Source organism: Sus scrofa, chromosome 12 (genome assembly GCF_000003025.6).
Source record: "Sus scrofa isolate TJ Tabasco breed Duroc chromosome 12, Sscrofa11.1, whole genome shotgun sequence".
NCBI lineage: Eukaryota > Metazoa > Chordata > Mammalia > Artiodactyla > Suidae > Sus > Sus scrofa.
Window position 1 is genome coordinate 19285301 of NC_010454.4, and position 10618 is coordinate 19295918.

Genomic DNA, 10618 nt, shown 5'->3' on the forward strand with positions numbered 1-10618 from the left:
CACCAGCGTCAAGGCCTGATCCTTAACCTGCTGAGCCACCAGGGAACTCCACGTAGTAGATATGTTTTAATTTTACTGTTAAAATTAAACGGGGGTGCTGCTGGCATTTAATGGACAGGGCCAGGGGTCACATAGCTGAAAACTCTGTTATGATCACAGACTACAAAGGGTAATCAGTTTTTGCAGTTTTACCAACACAGCTTAAAATGTATTTATTCTGGTGTTTAATAGCATATCTCTGCTCTTTTGGGGGGGGTCCTTATACAGGGTAATTTCCTGATCTTGTTATTTTTCTGGAATCCTAACTTGACACTTGAAATCTGTGTTATTTGGTTAAAAATTGTTTCCCTTTGATTTTTTTCCCTTCTGTTACAGCTTAGGCATCATATTGTGGTTTTTAAAAACGAAGAGTGTGAAAAGGCCCATTATTTATGATGGCCACTGTGGGGAGAGTAAACGAAGTGTTTTTTTATTTTTTTGTCTTTTTGTCTGTTTAGGGCCACACCTGCGGCATATGGAGGTTCCTAGGCTAGAGGTCCAATCTGAGCTGTAGCCGCCAGCCTACACCACAGCCACAGCAACACCGGATCCGAGCCGCGTCTGTGACCTACACCACAGCTCATGGCAATGCCGGATCCTTAACCCACTAAGCGAGGCCAGGGATTGAACCCGTAACCTCATGGTTCCTAGTCGGATTTGTTAACCATTGAGCCATGATGGGAACTCCAGAAGTGTTCTTTTTATTTTGACAAGAGGGTGTCGGGTCTGCTGTGCAGCACCCCAACACCTGGCTCCCTTCGAGTGTATTGTGAGGTCCGTCCCTCCACCCTGCCAGCCCCACACCTGGCCAGGAGCAAGGTTCGAGGGCTCTGTTAGAAAGAGATCTCCAGGCCCAGAAGTGGTACAAGAGCTGGGGAGAAGGCCCAAGATCGGGGCACTGGTCTGGGCTCTGCCACTGGTCCCATGTTGTACTGGGGCCAATGAGTAGAACCCCGCCTCCTCCATACACAGTAGGTTTGGGGATCTGAAGGGAGAGGACACTTGCTTCCTGCTTCCCGGAGCTCTGGAAGGTGCCCTGCCCTCACAGCCTAGGAGAGCAGGGGGCAAACTGTTTCCTGGACCAGTGAGCTTGGGGCAGTCTCGCCACATCCTCATGGCATCCGTAAGCCCAAGAATGGTTTGGCCATGCTTGGTGTTGCCATGGCTGGGATGAAGGGATGGGGCAGCCGGCATGGGGAGGAGGAAACAGCCACACCGGAGCCCACAGGAAGCCGGAGAGTCTAGCAGATGCCAGCAGGGGCAGATGAAGAGGAGGGTGTGGAGAGAGACCCAGGGTGTTGTTTATATCCAACAACGACGGGGGAGGAGTTCCTGTTTTGGTTCCGTGGTAACGAACACGACTCGTATCCATGAGGACGTGGGTTCCATCCCTGGTCCTACTCAGTGGGTTAAGGATCCGGCGTTGCTGTGGCTGTGGTGTAGGCCGGCAGCTGCAGCTCCAATTCAGCCTCTAGTCTGAGAACTTCTGTATGTGGAAACTGTGGCCCTAAAAAAGAAAAAAAAAAAAGGGGATGAGCCACAAGCTGGAGAGAGCCCGGATCCCTGAGTCACCACTTGGAAGAGAGCTCCCTCTCTTCCAAGCCAACAGCAAGATTTGGTGTGAGCAAGAGATAGATTTTGATGTGTTTGGCCACTGAGACTTTGGTTTGTTTCTGGGGCAAAGCTTAAATGCCACAGCTTTGGAGTTCCCGTCGTGGCGCAGTGGTTAACGAATCCGACTAGGAACCATGAGGTTGCGGGTTCAGTCCCTGCCCTTGCTCAGTGGGTTAACGATCCGGCATTGCCGTGAGCTGTGGTGTAGGTTGCAGACGCGGCTCGGATCCCGCGTTGCTGTGGCTCTGGCGTAGGCCAGTGGCTGCGGCTCTGATTCGACCCCTAGCCTGGGAACCTCCATATGCCGCAGGAGTGGCCCAAAGAAATAGCAAAAAGACAAAAAAATAAAAAATAAAAAATAAAAAAAAAATAAATGCCACAGCTTTTTGTTGTTTCACATGTATTTCATCCTCTGATTCACCTAAAGCTTCCCCTCCCCAACCAGTGGCAAACTCAACTGTTCAACTTCCTCCACTGTACAAATCTGACAACTGCTTTCAAGATTTTCTTCTTCTTCTTTTTTTTTTTTTTTTTTTGGTCTTTGCTGCACCCATGGCATATGGAGGTTCCCAGGCTAGAGGGGTGGAACCAGAGCCGCAGCTGCCAGCCTAACTACAGCCATAGCAATGCCAGATCCGAGACTGGAGCTAGTGGCAACACTAGATCCTTAGCCCATTGAGCTTGGCAGGGATGGAGCCTGTATCCTCATGGGTACTAGTTGGGTTCGTTACTGCTGAGCCACAACGGGACCTCTGCTTTCAAGATTTTTATGTTGACTATTTTAAGGAGTTTTTACTTCTAGGAATGCCAGTGGGGCCATGGGGGAGGGCAGCAATGTAAGACTAAGTACTTAGGATCTTCCTCCTTCAGAAGCTGGATAAAATAGACATATATTTTAAAATATTCTCAAAAACCTTGAATGCTAATGCAATGTGGTGTCTTGGATTGGATCCCAGAAGAAAGAAAGGGTATTAGAAAAACTAGCTCGGAGTTCCCATCGTGGCTCAGTGGTTAACGAACCCTACTAGCATCCATGAGGACGGAGGTTCAATCCCTGGCCTTGTTCAGTGGGTTAAGGATCTGGCGTTGCTGTGAGCTGTGGTGTAGGTTGCGGATGTGGCTCGGATTCTGAGTTGCTGTGGCTGGGGTGTAGGCCAGCAGCTGCAGCTCCAATTGGACCCCTAGCCTGGGAGCCTCCATATGCCTCAGGTGCGGCCCTAAAAAGACCAAACAAACAAACAAAAAAAGGTCCCAATCCCAGAGTTCCCCCTGTGGCACAGTGGGTTAAGGACCCGGTGTTGCCGCAGCTGTGGTGTACCTCACAGTGGAGGCTCGTATTTGATCCCTGGCCCAGGGACTTTCACATACCGAGGGTGCAGCCAAAAAAAGAAAAAAGGAAAGTGGTTCTTGTCTGTGTAGAGAGGTTGCTAAGGTGGAGGGGGTTGGGGAGTGGATGGACTGGGGGTCGGGGTTGGCAGGTGTAAGCTTTTATATATAGAATGGATAAACAGTAAGGTCCTACGCTACAGCACAGGGACATATATTCAATATCCTATGATAAACCAGAATGGAAAAGAATGTTTTTTAACTACATATATATATATGTAACAATCACTTTGCTGTGCAGCAGAAATTAACACAACAATTTAAATCAATTAATAAATAAACTTAAGGAGTTCCTGCTGTGATGCAGTGCGTTAAGGATCCAGCATTGTTTCTGCAGTGGTATGGGTTCAATCCCCAGCCTGGTGCAGGGGGGTTAAGGGGTGGGTATTGCCACAGCTGTGGCATAGCCCTGACCTGGGAAATCCCATATGCCGCAAGTGTGGCCAAAAAAGAAAAAAAAAAAAGTTTTAAATAGTCCTGGTCTGGTAACTTCCTCCTGACCCCCTTACCTCCGGGTACCATAAAGATACCAATGAAAAATCCTTTCTGGGAGTTCCCGTCGTGGTGCAGTGGTTAACGAATCCGACTAGGAACCATGAGGTTGCGGGTTCGGTCCCTGCCCTTGCTCAGTGGGTTAACGATCCAGCGTTGCCATGAGCTGTGGTGTAGGTTGCAGATGCGGCTCGGATCCTGCGTTGCTGTGGCTCTGGCGTAGGCTGGTGGCTACAGCTCCGATTCAACCCCTAGCCTGGGAACCTCCATATGCCGCGGGAGCGGCCCAAGAAATAGCAACAACAACAACAACAAAAAAAACAAAAGACAAAAAAAAAAAAAAAAAAAAAAAAAAAAAGAAAAATCCTTTCTGGAAGAAAATAGCATCAACTTAAGCATCAGATTATCTTAAAAATCATTTTTTCCCTAAATAAAATCCAATATAAAAAGATAATCAGATGCACGAGGACAAGACTCCACAAGCAAGAGTGTGCGGGGACAGCCAACTGCAGAAACAGACCCCTGGAGAATCCAGACACTGCAAATATCAGGACAGCTTCAACGCTACTATTCTTACCATGTTCAAGGAGGTAAAAGTCAAGGTGGAAATTTCTGGCAGGGAACTGGAAAGTAAAAAAAGTGACAGAGCAGATTCGAAAAAGAATAGCATGACATTCTAGAATTGAAAAAATATGATTAAAAGTAAGAATAAGGAGTTCCTCGTGGCTCAGCGGTTAACGAATGCAACTAGCATCCATGAGGATAAGGGGTCAATCCCTGGCCTCGCTCAGTGGGTTAAGCATCTGGCATTGCTGTGAGCTGTGGTGTAGGTCGCAGATGCAGCTCAGATCTGGCATTGCTGTGGCTGTAGTGTAGGCTGGCAGCTGTAGCTCTGATTGGACCCCTAGCCTGGGAACCTCCATATGCCAAGGGTGCAAGCCCTAAAGAGACAAAAAATAAAATGAGAAGAGGAGGAGGAGGAGGAGTTCTGTTGTGTCGCAATGGAAACAAATGCAACTAGCATCCATGAGGACGTGGGTTCCACCCCTGACCCTGCTCAGTGGGTTAAGGATCCGGCGTTGCCGTGAGCTGTGGTGTGGGTCACAGAGGCGGCTCGGATTCTGTGTGGCTGTGGCTGTGGCGTAGGCCAGGAGCTACCGCTCCGACTGGACCCCTAGCTGGGAACTTGCATATGCCGAGGCTTCGGCCCTAAAAAGCAAGACGGAGGAGAAGAAGAGGAAGAAGAAGAAACCATCCAGGATGAAGCACAAGGAAACAGAAGGATGGGAAACAGATAAGAGTAATGGGGATAAAGTGAGAATGTTCACTCTGTTTTATTGGAGACACAGATTGAAAGCAAACAGAGGATGTGATACAGGCCATGACGTACCAATGTGAAGAAACACACCACGTGTTCCTTAGCACGTGTGTGTGCTTATAACATGTGGGAAGCTGAAGCCTGTGCCCTGAGGTATGGAACCCTCTCCCCTGGGTCTAAGGGAGGTACACTATGGACCCTGGATGGATGACAAAGGTGGCACATCCTTTGTAGAGCAGTGGGGAAAGGAGAGTGTTTTCTTTTTTTGGTCTTTTTTAAAAAATGGCTGCACCTGCGGCATATGGAGGTTCCCAGGCTAGGGGTCGAATGGGAGCTGCAGCTGCCGGCCTACACCAGAGCCACAGCAATGCAGGATCTGAGCCTTGTCTGCAACCTACACCACAGCTCACGGCAACGCCGGATCCTCTATCCACTGAGTGAGGCCAGGGATGGAACCAGCATCCTCATGGATACTAGTTTTGAGTTCTTAACCCACTGAACCACAGTGGGAACTCCAGGATGGTGTTTTCAATAAGTAGTGTTGGGACCATTAGGTACCCACGTGGGAAAAAAAATATAAGCCTCGATCCCTGCCTCCTATCACACACGACTGCCAATGCCAGGTGCATTACACAACCAAATGTAAAAGGCAAAATGATGAAGCTTTTCAAAGATCATGGAGCATATCTTCATGGCCTCGGGGTAGAGGAAGAGTTCTCAAACCAGACACAGACAGCACAGACCACAGAGGAAAAGACTGATAAATTCGCCTACAAGTGTTCATTGGAAGATGCCACAAAGAGAGAAGAGGCACACACACACAGAAAAAAATACCAGCCACGCATAGTGCAGACAGCACAGATATAGCATGAAAAAAGATAATGTTGGACGCAAGAAGCCAAGTATACAAAAGACTGATTCCTTTTTGATGAAATTTAGAAACAGAGCAAACAGAATGGCTTTGCATTGTGGTGTAAATACACTTAGAGGGTAAAACCAGAAAGCAGAGGGACTGTGCCTTCAAAGTCTGAGTAGTGAAGGTCTCTGTGGGAAGAAGCTGTGATCTCCGGGGATATAGGGGGTCTTCTGGGGCTGGAAGAGTTTATTTCTTCACTGGGGTGGTGACCATACAGGTGTTCACTTTTTATTAATTTGTGATTTTTTTTTTTTGGTCTTTTGTCTTTTTAGGGGCCGTACCCGTGACATTTGGAGGTTCCCAGGCTAGGGGTCCAATTGGAGCTCCAGCTGCCAGCCTACACCACCGCCACAGCAATGCAGGACCTGAGCCGCATCTGCGACCTACACCATAGCTCATGGCAACGCCAGATCTTTAACCCACGGAGCAAGGCCAGGGACCGAACCTGCAACCTCATGGTTCCTAGTTGGGTTCGTTAACCACTGAGCCACGATGGGAACTCCCATGATGTTGTATTGTTTGTGCCTTTTCCCGTGACTCGTTCTATTTCACAAATCTAATATATATATTTTTTGAGATGGAGTGACAAAACAACAAATAGAAAAAGTTATCAGAAATCTAAAACCAAAACCAAAACCAAAACCAAAAAAACCTGGAGTTCCTGTCGTGGCTCAGCGGTAATGAACCCATTATCCATGAAGATGTGGGTTCAGTCCCTGGCCTCGCTCAGTGGGTTAAGGATCTGGCATTGCCGTGAGCTGTGGGGTAGGTCAAAGACGTAGCTCGGATCCTGCTTCGCTGTGGCTGTGCGGCAGGCTGGCAGCTACAGCTTCGATTTGACTCCTAGCCTGGGAACTTTCATATACCACAGGTGTGGTCCTAAAAAGACAGACAAACAAAAACCCAAAAACCAAAAAACCCAGTTTGTAGTAATTTCCCTTGTTCTTGCTGAGATGAAAACAAGCTGAGTCTGCCGTTTCTTCAGACCCTCTGACTCATTTCTTTTTTTTTTTTTCCTTTGGCAGAGCAGCATGTGGAAGTTCCCCAGGCCAGGGATCGAAACCATGTGACGGCATCAGCGCAAGCCACAGCAGTGACAACGCTGGCTCCTTAACCACGTGGCCACCAGGGAACTCCTGTCTGACTCACTCCTGATACCTGTCTGGGAGTGAGCCCATTTTCCCTCTTGGAATTATTCCCCATTCCCTTCGGTGTCTGGGCTGAATGCCAAAACCAACGCTGCAGACCTGGAGCCTGAAGCAGATTCTTTCTGTCACCTCGGCAAGGATCGAGGACATTGACATTCTTGCCCCCGCCCCACACTGTGTTTCCTGCACTCTCTCTCCCTGCAAAGGTGGACCCCCCACGTCATTCATTTCTCTGGCATCAAGCTCATTTTCTTGTTCTATCTGTGGCTTCCCTGGCTGGTGCATCTTGACCAAGCCCTGTGTGGGTGAGGGGACCCTGCCTGGGCTTCTAGCCATCTTGGCCAACTGTGCCCTGAGTAACCTTCTCTGTCCTCTGCCCCGCTCTAAACTCTCATTCATTCAAATACCTAACCCTATGTTAATTTCAAGTACACAACATTGGGTTTTTTTTTTTTAAGAATTTTTTTCAAACATTTTATTTTATTATATTTTTAGGGCCACACCCACGTCATATGGAGGTTCCCAGGCGAGGGGTCAATTCTGAGCTGTAGCCACTGGCCTACACCACAGACACAGCCACACAGGATCCAAGCCACGTCTGTGACCTATACCACAGCTCACAGCAACGCGCCAGATCCTTGACCCACTGAGCGTGGCCAGGCATCGAACCTGCACCCTCATGGTTCCTAGTCAGATTCGTTAACCACTGAGCCACAAGGGGAACTACTCAATGTAGTTCTGATTTACATTTCCCTGATGATTAAGTGATGTTGAGCTTGTGTGAATGTGCCCCTTGGCCATCTATACATGACTTCTTTACAACAATGTCTAGTCCAGTCCTTTGGCCATTTTTTAACTGGGTTGGTTTTTTATCTATTTATGTTTTTTGATGTTGAGATGTATGAGATTTTGGGGGTATGTTTTGTATATGAACCCCTTATCAGACATGTCATTTGCAAACATTGTCTCCCATTCAGTAGGCAGTCTTTCTGTTTTGTCGATAGTTTCCTCCACTGTTGCAAAAGCTTTTAGTTTGATGCGGTCTCAGTTGTTTATCTTTGCTTTTGTTTCCCTTGCCTGAGGAGACAAATCCAAAAAAAGTGTTGCTAAGACCAGTGTCAGAGAGTATACTGCCTTTGTTTTCGCCTAGGAATTTTATGGATTCAGGTCTAATGTGTAAGTCTTTGCTCCAATCTGAGTTATTATTTTTTTCTTTTTTGATCTTTTTTTAGGGTTGTACCCGTGACATGTGGAAGTTCTCAGCCAAGGGTCACATCAGAGCTACAGTGGCCAGCCTACACCGCAGCCACAGCAACTCGGGATCTGAACCGCATCTGCAACCTATACCACAGCTCACAGCAACACTGGATCCTTAACCCACCGAGCGAGGCCAGGGATGGAACCCGCATTCTCATGGATACTAGTCAGGTTCATTACCGCTGAGCCACGATGGGAACGCCTGAGTTAATTTTTGTATATGGTCTGGGAAAGTAGTCCAGTCGGATTCTTTTGCACGTAGCGACACTATTTTTAAAGTAATTTCTGCCCCAACTTATTTATAGTCATCTTTCTTAAAAGTTAAATTACCATAAACATGAGAATCATTTTGGTACTTTCTGTTCTGGTCTATTTGTCTACCTGTTGATGTTTCTTCTGTATGAAACCTTTAAAACTGTTTTTGTATAAGAAATGGTTCCTATCTGCTAAGGCAAGTGTCACCTTACAACCCACCCTGCCAAATCTGGTCCCCAAATTTTCTTTTTCAGAATTTTCCTGCTATTCACTGATGCTCATTTTTCCTGATGAGTTGGGTGTTTTGGTCCTTGGCTAGTGTTTTAAAGGTCCTCCCCTCCCATATAGCAGTAGGTCCTTTATTTATTTATTTATTTTTACTTTAAAAAAAAAATCAAACTATAGTCGATTTGCAATATTGTGCCAATTTCTGCTGTACAGCAAAGCGAATAGGACCTTTACTTTTCCTAGTTGGTTTACAACTTGATATTTGATCTTTTGGTTGATTATTTAGTTTGAACTTTTTTTTTTTCATTATACTCAATGACTATTATCATTATTGTTTGTCTTTTTTTTTTTTTTGTCTTTTGTCTTTTGTTGTTGTTGTTGTTGTTGCTATTTCTTGGGCCGCTCCTGCGGCATATGGAGGTTCCCAGGCTAGGGGTTGAATCGGAGCTGTAGCCACCGGCCTAGGCCAGAGCCACAGCAACGCGGGATCCGAGCCGTGTCTGCAACCTACACCACAGCTCACGGCAACGCCGGATAGTTAACCCACTGAGCAAGGGCAGGGACCGAACCCGCAACCTCATGGTTCCTAGTTGGATTCGTTAACCACTGCGCCACGACGGGAACTCCTATTGTTTGTCTTTTTAGGGCTGCACCTGAGGCCTATAGAAATTCCCTGACTAGGGCTTGACTCAATGTAACCCCTAGCCTGGGAACTTCCATATGCAGTGGGTGTGGCCCTAAAAAGACACCATCAAGAAAGATCGAGAAGCTATTCTTCTATGTTTTCTTGTGTTAACTTTTCTCAATTTAGTTTATGTTTATGCCTATGGTCCCTCTTCAGTTGAGCTGTGTCTGTGGTATGACTCCCCTCCTCCCGCCATGAACATTAAGTTGTTCCAACACTTTTTTTTTTTTTTTTTTTTAGGGCCACACCTGCGGCATATTGACTCAGCAGTAAAATATGGAAGTTCCCAGGCTAGGGATCCAATCCAAGCTACAGCTGCTGGCCTACACCACAGCTCACAGCAACGCGCGATCCTCAACCCACTGAGCAAGGCCAGGGATCGAACCCGCATCCTCATGGCTCCTAGTCAGGTTCCCTAACCACTGAGCCATGAAGGGAACTCCCAAGTGGTTCCAACACATTTACTGGTGTTCTTGTCAGAAGTCATCTGACCCTCTGTTAGAGAGCTCTTGATATTTCTCTAAGTCTAAGCGACCCTGGTAAAAACGCGCCTCCTGTAGTCCTCCCTCCTCAAAGTGAGGTCCTAAGACTAGAAACATGGCATCACCTGGGAGCTCGTTAGAAATGCAGAATCTGGCACCCCTCCAGCCCTACACAACTCCCAGATGATTCATAATCACATTACATTTTGAGAAGCACTGGTGGAGATAATTTTTGAAGAAGGAGCGGAAATGTGATCACGACACATACGGCCACTTACAGCCTCCCCCTGCACCGCAGGCTGTGGGGGCCTGTGGATCTATTTTCTCTCTTGGACGCCGCCAGGCTTACTCTCATCCTCAGCGTCTGGGTCCGGGCTCCGCTCGGGGCGGCCTGCTCCTTGCTCCTGGGGGACAGGGGACCCACGAGCCCACTCCTCACCCTCGAATACCCACAACCACTTGACCACTCACTCATCGAGCAGCTCGAGCCCTCTCCCCCGTGCCAATCCTTCCACCCCAACCTCAGCATCTCAGTTACAGAGCAGAGACAATAATGGTCCCTATCTCAGGAGTTAATGCGATGCGAATTGTTCTGAGGAGTACCTCGGGCACAGAAACAGCACAATAAAAGTCGGGGATCGTCAGGGCCATTTCGGAGCCCGTCCCCCAGGAGAAAGCCCCTGAGCGCAAGCCGTTTCCTCGGCAGATCCACCCCCGCCCACTCCAGCCAGGCAGAGCCGAGCCCTGCAGTCTTACCGGCTCGACGTCTCCTCTCTGCCTCCTCCGCGCCCCCAGGGC